General features: G+C 36.4%; 1 pseudogene; it reads left to right on the forward strand.

The window, feature by feature from the left end:
• Nucleotides 1–2374: 2374 nt before the first annotated feature.
• LOC113768424 lies at nucleotides 2375–11629 on the forward strand (annotated as a pseudogene).
• The last annotated feature ends 625 nt before the right edge of the window (nucleotides 11630–12254 follow it).

Genomic DNA, 12254 nt, shown 5'->3' on the forward strand with positions numbered 1-12254 from the left:
GCCCCATTACTAGCCACCAACTATCGACGCTCATCGTCGATGGACAATACAAGATCATTAGGGTAGGTATACGTCTCCCTACACGGACAACAGGGAAACCTATTAGAAGCCGAGGTCCTCCACCGAGCACTCGGTTACAGATATGCCTAAGAGGCTCCACATGACCATTAGTGGCTCCATTGCCGTTAGCAGCATGACCTCCATTTCCGTTCTCCATTCCTACAAAATAATCGCAGATTCTAGGATAGAAACTTAAAGCCACTAACTCACTCAAATATCAACTTAAGGTATAACTAAGTTATCTAATCCCTATTCTCAAGTGTAAAGCCTCTAAAACATCTTCCAAATAGATCTCTAAATCTAGCGCTCTGATTTTCATCCGTACGAGCAGTCACTTAACTTTCAAACCAGTCCCACAGTCTGGCATCCTAAACTTCAAGCCTAGGATACACTACAGAGATCTAAAGTCTAAGCTTTGATACCAACTGTGACGCCCCCATTTCTTTCTAGGGCGAATGCAAGGGTATCCGTAGAACACCTGCTTATCTCTCGCCAGGACTCGATCCAAGTCAAATTTAAATTTAATGATACACCACCAATAATAAAAGTCAAAATAAAGAAAAGTCACTTCCTTACCTAAATATTCAAATCTTACATCACAAGTTACCAAATGTACATCAACTTTATCCAAAATACAACCACTAGAAGTCGACTAATCAATTGCATCCCAAAATTCTAATCAAAAGTAATCAAGTCGTCTTCTGTCCACCGTTACACCTCCTAACCGGGCCCGAACGTCGATTAGAAAAGACAATACTGCTCGAATATGCCAAGCAAGATCTCTCAAATAGATCATGCTTTAAAAGCTTTTGCCGGCTCAAGTCACAAGGTTAACTTATGAGTTTGGGCGTCCCCCACTATTATAAGTATAAGTCGATGAAATTCACTCCAATTGACATCGATTCAACACAAATACAATTATAAGTCGATGAGATTCACTCCAATCGATATCACTTCAACACAAACATAATTATAAGTCGATGAGATTCATTCCAATCGACATCATTTCAACACAAATATAGTTTTCACTTCACACAATTCAATTATAAATTCACTTAAAAGAGAACAAGTGCGATAAAGTACATGCTCGTCTCGACAATTTCAAAATACTCAATCAATAAGGAACAATTCAGCATATAGCAACAATTCATGCACTTGACACTTACCACTTCAAAATAAGTGAGTAAATGTGAGACCCCGAAATTTTACTTGTCTTTATAGCTCTCATTTGAACTTACTTGCCTTAGATTCTTGGTTGAATGTGAGCCAAGGGAGTGAATTTTGTTAAGAAAAGTTTCATAATCTTAAGTTATTAGAAAATCTAGAAATTTCGCAGGAGGTTCTGCGCAGCTTTGGGAAATTGGCTATAATTTCGTATAGGAAAGTCGGAATTGAGTTCCGTTTGTTGCATTTGAAACTAGACTCATAGGGTTTTCTACGGTATAAAATTCAGAGTTTGATTCAATCTCTATAAATGCCAAAAAATTTGCAAAGTAGACTGAAATTTCTGCCCTGCACAAGTAAACATAGGAATGTTGTAGTAGCTTATGGCACAATTTGGACCAACTTATGAACTAAATCTCTTTGAGGTGTCTTCTAAAGATTCTTAGTATTTGAAGTCTAGTTTTTAACAAGCCAAGTTATATAAATTTTTTATCTTGATAACTCAAGTTATATTTTTTCTAAAGGAGGGGCATAAGTTAGGGTTTTGGTGCATACTTGGGTTTTGGTGTGTGTTTTTGCGTGCATTTTGGTAGTGTGACTGTGAGGACTTGTAAAATCCCTCATATTTTCATAAAAAGTCCCTTTTATTTGGAATCCATTATTTTACAAGAGCTTTACTACTCATTCACTTCCTCAATAGTTACAATTAATCATAGAACCAAAGGTTTTCCCTTTACTTTCATCGTTAAGGTAAACTAGGGTTTTTACGTCTTTTGGTAGTATGAGTAATCGGTACAGAGTGTGTACTAAATTTAGTGATTAAGAGTGAGTTTTAGATAAGAGAAAGTGTGTGATTAGAAGTAATAATAATAAGTTAGTGAATTATAAGTGAAAACCCTAGTACGTGCGAGTTAAGGAAAAACGGTGAGAACTCGACATTTTTCTTATTTTCTAGCCCTAATTTAATTCCGTGCATACATTTTCTATACTTTCCTTTATTATATTAATTTTCTAGCTATTATTATAAGGGAATTAAGTTTCAAGATATTTTCCGCTATAAGTTAATTCATGTGACATTAGTAGTGTATATTGAACGTGGGACCCGCTAGTGCGGTACGTGCGATAATTTTTAACAACTAGTTGGTGAACTATGGAGATAATTGCAAAGATTAAACGTTATTGGGGCCATAGTGTGAGGATTAGCAAAGTAAGATATTAGGAACCTTAGAGCTTCTAGGATTTTCCTAAGCTCAATTGTGATTGGCGGAGAAAAAGTATCTTTGACCTTAACTTAAATATCTAAGTTGTTAGTAAATGAAAGGAAAACAAACAAAGCCAAACATTAAGACAAAAAAGAGAGGGAGGCCGTGAGCTCCTTGGAGAGAACAAGAGAAAAGCTTCAACTTTGGGTATCTTGATTTCTTGTTCAATCTTGCAAACTAACCAATAGATTCACCAAATAATCCATAGAAGTTGCTTAGGAAGGTGGATTGCCATCTTGGAGTGGAGAGTTTTGGTGGTTCAAGTTTCCTAGGGGTTGTTGCGCTTCCCCAATTCTAGGTAAGGATGGTATTAGTTCATGGTTGTGCTACTTATTGGTTTACAAGTGAAAGTTATGGCTTGTTAGGTAGATTTCATGGTTTTAGTAGTGGGTATAGTAAATTTCAGTTTTATAGTGTAAATTTCAGCTTTGGTTGTTGGAAATGATGGTTGTTCTTGATGGTCATATGTAGTAATACCTATGCTTAGTTTATGGAAGTAAATTTATGGTTAAACCTTGTTAGTTTTGTAGCATATAACATTCGGTTAGCATGAAGGGTTTGGATTAGGGTTTTGGTTGATGAACTTCTATGTACTCTTGTGTTAGTGATGAACTGCCCTGTTCTGACTAGTTTCATTCGGCCATAATAGAAGCCGAATTAGGCTTAGGTTAAAACATGAAAATTATATAAAATGATGTTATATAGCTTCCTGTAAAATTTCAACTTGATCGGAGTACTGTAGGATGTGAAATGACTGAAATACCCCTGACTGCCAAAAGCCTCATTTCGTGGACAGTTTTGAGATTTCACAAGTTTGGCTTCATTTTTCACCTTGATCTGTATCAAATCAGCCTTTGGCCAAAACACAAAACTTTTATCCCTATGTTTCATCTTTCCAACGCATCTGAAAACGGCTCAAACGGAATTGTGTAGCTTGAGTTATTGCCATTTGAATTTAGTGCTGACAACCAGACTGACCATGAACTTCGGGTTATGTAATTTTCAAATTCGACCTAGATCAACTATGAACTGGGTTAAGTTGTCTTCATGAAAGTTGTAACCCTTTTGCTTAAATTCGAAACGGTATAAGGTGTACCCCAATCCGATAAATGTAGCTCCAGTTGTGACCAAAATGCTATAAGATGTCAAATCTGCTGTTTAGCTTTCTGTCTTCAAAACTGATTTCCGATTGTATTATTACACTTGTGTTATAATTGGATGATTTTGGAGCCTAATTGAAGGGCTATGATGGTGACATTGCTTGTGTGTGACTTTTGGGCTAATCTGAGAAAAATAATGAAGCCATAAATGGGTGGAAAATAGGTAAATACAAAGGGCGTGCTGCCCAAATTTTCATTTGAGAACTAGACGTGTGCACTTGTAGTTTGAGCGAGGAGTTGGGGTTGAATTGAGCTTGAATTGTCTAGGTTACTCAAGTCCTCTTCATGCAGGCATTTAAGCTAGAATTCGGCCGAAACTTGTGCCCTTGAAAAAATGAAAGTAACGACTAATAGAAATACGTTTTCCTCGTCTCTTCGACTCGAATGGTGATTTCAAAGTTCAATCGCTTCAAAGTTTCAAAGTTTTAAGAGCGAGCATGAGTTTACAAATATTCTCCAAATAAGTTTCAATTATGTGATTCTCGTTAAACGAAATGTTTAAGTTTCGAACCTTAGTTACTTTCAAAAGCTCTTAAACAATGTTTTATCGCAAATTTGGACTCCACACATGGAGTAATACCCGAACGTAACCCGTAAAGGCACCACATCTTTTGGTGAGTGCTTCTAAATACCTGAGTGAGTTGGACACTTGTTTGCAATACTTGACCAATGTGATTTAATGATATGCAATTTGTTTGATCGGGCAAGAGTGTACTTTATCGCACTTGCCCTAATATGATATATACTTGTTTATTGTTTCAATTGACATGATATACTTGTACTTGACTTGTAAGTGCTGAGCGGCAGCATGTACCACACTCAATGTGAGTGGGAGGTGCCTCTCATTCCCGTCTCTGTACTTTTATTTTGATTCAGTCGATTGGAGATGATATCTTATCGACTTCTTGGGGACCCAAACCCCACTGGCTAGTTAATCGAGTCGAGCCGATAAGGGCTTGGTCGATTAGATAACGAACCATGGGTATCTAGTGTTTGTCGAGTGGAGTGTTATCTCCTCGACTAATCAGTATACTTGAGTATTACCACCAGTGTTTATCTTGGAATTCGGGCCCGGTAAGGGGTTTGGTTGGTGGACGGAGAGTAGTTTAAGTGGTGCGCTACTGGGTTGATTACTTACTTGAAAGTTGACGGAGTGTCAACTATTACTTGATCAAGCTCTGGTGATGCAATGGAAATTTGGCTCCTGAGAGCCATCCGTATCCTTATACTTTGAAATGATTATTGCTTATCGGATTATTGTTTCTTTTGAAAAACAAAAACACTTTACACTCGCTCATTTTGAGATTTGCTACTTGAAGTGTTATTGCTCATTTTCTTGACTTGTTATGCTCGCTATTTTCCTATTCTGATACTTTCACTTCTAAATAATGGTTAACTTGCTATTTGGAACCTCACTGGACTTTTAGCTCATTCCACGCTATTTATTTTCCTTACAGGGGGCACAAACGAGGTGTGAGACTTGTACAGACTAGTGTAGACTAGTGTTTTTAATTTTGTAATTGTACTCGTACTAGTCACTCGATTACGATTGAATGTATTTAGAACTCCAATCTTTTGATGTATTTAGGGTTGTATGGATGTTTGAGACAGAAATGAATGTAATTGTACTTTCCAAAGTTGGTAACAGTTATTTCCTTTATTATTAAGGTTGTACTCTATTTGAGTTGGAGTGAGTGAGTGAGTCCTGGCGAGAGTTTGGCAGGCGGTCCGCTAAACCCTGGGGTACGCCCTAAGAAGAGGTGGGGTCGTCACAGTAAATAAGTCCTTTAGTGTTCTGCTCTGAGGTTTCCTTCAATATCCTCTTGAGCGCCTGAAAAAATAGTGATCAATTATCACTCACATATACTTACAATCACTTAACATACAAGGAACAAAGTGCATTTGCTTAGACATAGGACAATGTCTTAAAAGAGAACTTTAGTCTCTCAAATATTGAGATTCAAAAATGAGAATTTAAAGTCTCAAGTGAGACTTGAATCATTCATGAAATCTAATTGAAAACGGTCTATCAATATCGAAAGGAAATGAAAAGTTCTTAAAAACTCATTTCCTACGAAATCGGAAATTTTCAACTTTGCGCAACAAAACTTGGAAAATTAGATCTTGAGTTTGGTACATCCAAAAATGGAAAACTTTACACCATTAGAAACTAAATTAAAAGTACTAAAAGTTCCCAGAAGACACTTTTCTAAGATTCCAAACAGAAAGCATTCAAATTTCAACTCAAAGTTGCAGATTCAAGAAGACAAGAAAGAACCAGTCTTGGTTTTCAGTGATGTTTGGAAATTTGGTAAAATTCACAGAAAGTGAATCAGTCTCTGAAATTTATAACACAGTAAGAGTTTCAAATAAAGTTTCAAACATAACAAGTAGAACTAAATTCGGAGTTTTGAGCAATAAGATATAACAGTTTGAAGTCGGTTGATTTTGCAACCTGACCAGTGGATTTCCAGATTTGAAGAGCAATGTTTGAGGCATTATTTGTTCATCAAAATGGTATTGAAATTACACCAAATTTGGTACACTTAAAACTCCATATATGGACTACCTCTCTATCAAAATTTAGATAAAAACTCACACGGGAAGGCAGTTAACAAAACGATCAAAGTTTGTGAAATCTTTCAAAGCAAATCTGCCATACTATTTACTCTTTCTTTTTGAAAAGTTGTTCAACAAAATCAGCCCCAATTCACTCCATTTTTTAAACCAAGATTCCAAAAACATTTAATAAGCAATTGATGATTAAATGACACTAAAATTTTTGAAATATAACATCCCAAAACAGACTTGCCCATTTGGTTAGCAAGGAAGGGAAAAGTTTCCAGTTTCCAGCTTTGTCATATTTTCGAAATCAAACCATATCTAGCTCTATACATCTCCAAATTGAGAATGGTTCATGGCGTTGGAAACTAGGCTCTAAATGCTACAATTTATCAGAAGACATCGTTCTTAAAATCTTTTCACAAGTGGGACAAAATAGAGCCACAAGATGCAGCATCCCAGGCAAAGCAAGATAGTCCACTTTGCCAATTCACCACGGATCACTCAAAAACGAACTAGCAGGGGAATTTTATACCGTTGGAAAGCTCTGAATGTCTAGTTTTGAATGCCACAAATGGTACTCAATTTTTACATTTGTACAAAAAGTGATGTTCAGACAAAGAACCACTGCTCGAGCACCCTGCTAGGCATTTTCCAAATTTGAATCTTTACCAAAACTCAAGTTTTGTGCAACCATTCGATACGATTTTTGAAAGTTACTTTCCATACACATAATACAACATATATCCATCAATTTAACAGCCAATTGAGCATCAAAATTTTGAAATGAAAACAGAACAACATGACCAGAATTTCGGCTAGCTTCCTTTCGCAACTTTCCTTCGATTTCTCTCTATTTTCTAACCATAATCAAACTAGATATCACATAAACAACCGTAATCAAACAATCAAGCCTCAAGTCAGCTACCTAGAGGCCTCATCAAGATAGCTAGCCTATGATTTAAAGCGAGATAAATGGTTCCTCAAGTCTGCTAGTCTATAAATGTGATTAGGGTTTCAAACCCATGAAAATTAACCATTAAACTTTGGAGAAATGGAAAGATTAAAGAGATGAAGTGATTAGCCCTTTAAACTCTAGATGAAGACCAAATTTTTCCACCAAAGTTTCTCCAAGAAAATCCACAAAACTGCTCCTTTCTCCTAGATGGAATGAAAACCCACGAATCTATGAAGTTTGGTGATGATTTGCAAGTGAAATTGAAGCTAGGAGATGAAGTTTCTTTCTTCCCTTTTCTTTTCTTCTTGGTCGGCTGAAACAATGAGGGAGTGAGGAGAGAGAGATGAGGGTTTTGTGGTTTAATTGCTTGGAGGGAAAGAATGAAAAAGGTAGCCATAAAGTGTGCACAAAAGTCAACCCTCAATAGTGCGAAATAGGGTTTGTACTACCACTTTCTCTCTCGTTTGATACACTTATGCACTAATCCTCCAAGACACTTTCTCTAATATTGTAATTACTCATACTTATGAGTTTAGTATCATATACTCAAATCTCCAATTAATCATACCGGCGCGACTTACAAGAAACTTTCGACGCGAACGCGAAAAAAGTTTAATTTTAACTAACTCACATCTAATCCTTCAATTAACTTTTCTTAGTCTACTATTGATCATTCTTAATTCTCTAAGATTATTACACTCTCGAATCAAATATTGCCTCGAAAAATGTGTATTCGCTATTCCTTACTAAACGAGTCGCAGAAAATTAATTTTGCTAACGGGGACGTTTTAAAAATATAAGTGAGACCTTGTTCCATGTAAATGGATTTAAAATGGTTGAAATAAATTAGTCAAAGAAAACGGGTGAATAAATAATTAAATAAGCCAATAAAATAGAATTAAAAGTAAATAAAATTCGGATCCTCACGAATTCTCCCCTACCACAACCGCCCACCACTTCCTTTCCATCCCCTCCACCAGCTATAGCACCACCAGTTCCTTTCTCCCGTCCTACCTCTTGCTTCTTCCCTCTCTCTGTTTTTTACTTTCTCCTCTTCATCCTTCCCGCCTCTATCTTTCTCCTCCTTTCTCACTCATCCTTTTCCCTCCTTCCCCGCGCTCTCCTTTTTTATTTTTTATTTTGGTGGTGAGTAGAAGAAAAAAGAGGTGGTAGAGTTTATTGTTTTTTTTTCATTTTTAATACTTTTGTTAGGCGTATTTGAGGCATTTTTTAGATGTGTCATTTAATATTATATTTGATATATTAGTTTTTCAAAAATAGGGCAATCCAAACAGAGCCTTGTATAAGTATATATGTGTGTATGTATGTATGTATGTATGTAGATTGCATGTCATTCAAAATGTTGAGGATTGGGAGCTTCAACTAGCTTTGGCCAATATTTTGAACTTTTCAAACTTTATGGAATCCATGCAGATTTATCCTTTTTGCCCATTATTTATGGATAAATTATGAACATGAAGTGCTTGTCAAAAAAGTTCTAAATGTCATTATAGTATAGTTTTTATAGGCAGACTTTTGAAATTCCTCTTGTTGTTGGGTTGCAAAGAAAAAATAAAAAAGACATGTACATCACCAAATGTAACATAGTGTTTTGCTTCATTTTTAGTGGAACACAAGCCCCAATTTACAATTTACTTGGTATATTAACATTAGCAGCCATGAATGAGTGCAAATAATGATTTAAAATTTCAAACATTTTAGAACACAAAAATTTATTACATCGTGCGAAATACTTTAATAATCCTAATTCACTGTAACCACCCGTTTGGTACATCGAAATGTTTAGAATGGAAAAGTCTTTCCACCTAGAATATTTTTCTATACAAATTTATATGGAGAAAAGGTTTTTCATTCTAATATCTTGTATGTATGTTAGAATGCACTACAACAAAAATGGCCTTTCCTGGCATACTTATAAGGACACTTGATGGTTTGTATCATTTTAGCACTTCTATCATGACACTTGTTATCAACTCAATAATTTATACTCTTTTTTATTTTATTTTATCTGATATAAGAATAATAATGTGCCTTTAGACTACCTATCATGACACTTGAAAAAATGTGAGATGCACCCAAATAAAAAAAAAAAAGAAAAACACTAAACAACATAGTACTCAATTGGCGGAAGATTCATTTGCCATCTCATTTTCTTGACTTTCAAATTGCCGCTGCCAAAAGACTTGGTCAAATTGCTTTATCTCATCTCTCTCACAAGAAACACTCTCTCCGCAACATGTATATATCTTCAAATTCTTGGACTGCCTTCTTCATTCTGCAAATCTTGCTGCAAACAAGATTGTCTGGAAGATATGGCTGGCCTCAGAGTTCTCACTTGTGATTAATGATGGACCAGTGGCTATCAATTCATTTAGCATCTTCATGTTCACCTTCTTGATGGACGCGGAATGAACTGGCCACCAGTTCATGTGAAATATCTGCCTTATCTAATGGTGCAATGCCTAAAATGTGGCCTTAATGAAGACAGTTAATTGGTATAACATATTTTCGTGGCCCTGAATACAATATCAAACAATTTGTTGTTTATATTCATCCTATGCAATCGATTCACTCAAAATTGTCGATATTAATTTGCCACAATATGCATAGATTTGTCTACTTGATTCATGTGACTATTTTGTTATGGATTTGTTGCCCATAACCTGTTCGATAAAATGTCAAGTCCCCCTGTTTTGGCAACTCATTTAGGTAGCTGCTTTCCGTAGCTGTTGTTAATCATATAAATACGATCTTTGACCAGATAGGTATTCTTGATTCTCACAAGAATGATCAATTTCATGACATAAATTGTCTTGCAGGGATTATCATGCAGAAACTGAAAGGAAGCAAATAGTTGAAGAACTATATCGACTCAGCCACATTAACCAAACCTACGACTTTGTAAATAATAAATTACAGTTCATCAGTTCTTTGGCTCCTGTGGTGATATCTGTGTTGGTCATCAGCCGCTGTCTTTTTTGCTTTGGTTAATACTTAATGCAGGTGAAGAAAATGAGGGAAGCTTATAAGAAAATGGACAGGCAAAAGTGCTTCTAACCTTTTCTCATTCTCCTCGCCCACAACTTCAGACCTCGACAAAGTGCTTCTCCTGCCTAGTTTTGGAGGGATTCCACAGTGGGCTGTTGTGGGTGAGTGTTTTCTTGGTCCACACAAAGATGGCTTTCTTATTAAATCTTAACAAGAACTTTCAACTCATAGGCATGCATGCAAATTCTGTCCTGCAGGTGACACATTTCCCCTCGGCTGTGCATTTGATGAGTCAATCGTTCATCATGAGGTCTGCCTTCTTATGGCCAAATGTTTTTACCTCTAATACATACCTGATCTAGAAACTTTTCCAAAATAATGGTCAACGCAGTTTTTCAAGGACAGCCCTGACCATAACAACTCTGCTTACAACACCAAACATGGAGTGTATACTGAAGGATGCGGGCTGGAAAATGTTCTGATGTCTTGGGGGCACGATGACTATATGTACTTGGTATGTTATTCACATCATCCAACTGTATTTCAAGAAGTTGACTTTGATCACTAACAAAAAAATGTATATGAAATAATGCAGGTGGTCAAAGGAAACAAAACTACCTTACCACCTGCAGCATTGTTCATCATCCGTATACCATTCCTTTTACGGTAAGAATTTGCATGGGTATCCTTCTTTTTTGTGACATCTATTGGATGATGATGCGAATGATTAGTTATTTGCGATCAACTATGAAGCCTTGCACAAGGCCGATGCATACAAGCACCTGATGAATGAGGAGGATGTTGAAAATCTGAAATGGCTCCAGATATTCAAGTAAGGGATGTCTTTGTGCTTCTTTCTTTGTTTCCTGTCTGATATTTGAATTTACTTGTTTGATTTCGATATTTTAGTGCATATGGCTAAATGGCTTGTGTGCCTGGTTATACACAGCAAATACGATCCGCACAGCAAAAGTAAAGTCAGGATTGACGTGGAGAAGGTCAAGCCATATTACCAATCCCTCATTGAGAAGGTGAATTTAACTTTTGGTTGGTTTTCTTTTAACAGTCTATTCGTAGCTTCCATTGATGTGTGAGTATCATTATTTGCAATACTTTCCTTCCAAGCTCAAATGGTGAGATGATCATCAAGAAGCTCAAAGAATAAAGTAAAGAAATAAAGCACCACGCTGCTGAACTTGGAGTTGCCATAATATTTATGTTCAATTAATCTTTTTGTTACCAAATTCTAGTTTGTTTCTGGATATCATGTACTTCTTATTAATCACTCCTTTCCGCTGGTTTTGAAGAAGAGGCTCCTGTTGCAGGCAAGGAAAAGGTTTCGGAAAGCGAAGATAAGAAGACCGCTTCAACTTGAGAGAATACTAATGCCTTCAGTTCCCATTTCTGATTTGGTGAAGTTACAACTCTCACTTCAGTCACCACTCATTCCATAGAATGTCTAGTCTGGTGAGGTCAGTGGAGTGTCAGATATGGGTGGCAATGGTGTGGGTCTTCTTGGTCAGGTGTAGAAGTCTTTCGATGGTTGGTTTAAATTTGAGTCCTCTTTATGTGGGGAGTCAACATTGTTTCACTTGTTACCGACTTTTAGTTCAACAAATTATATTTGAGCATTGACTTTTGCTTTTAGCTTACTATATACATTCTGTTCTTTGGGATAATTTTACAAGTCCTTTGGGTTTCTGATTGACGGAATGTGTAGTAGGGAGCATTACCTGCAGGTTGCTTCTATAGAAAAAAAAAAAGAAAAAAAACTCCTGGCAATTAAAAGTGTCAGCATAGAATTCGATATTTTAATGTTGCACTATAGCTATCCTGATACTTTCGATTATCAAGAAAAGGGATTTTTGTTGGCAGATGGGATGCTATAACAGCATAGTTTTCCTGACACATTTGAATGCTACGAGTCTATCCCCACATTGGAAGGGACAACACTCGTCCGAGGCGTGAGGAAAGGTAAAGTGCCGGTTAGATTATCTATACTGACACCTTTAAATGCCGTTAAAGGTCATTTTTATTGTAGTGATGGAATGTCCATCCCGTTTCCATTGTTCGCTACAT

Source organism: Coffea eugenioides, chromosome 1, assembly GCF_003713205.1.
Source record: "Coffea eugenioides isolate CCC68of chromosome 1, Ceug_1.0, whole genome shotgun sequence".
Lineage (NCBI taxonomy): Eukaryota > Viridiplantae > Streptophyta > Magnoliopsida > Gentianales > Rubiaceae > Coffea > Coffea eugenioides.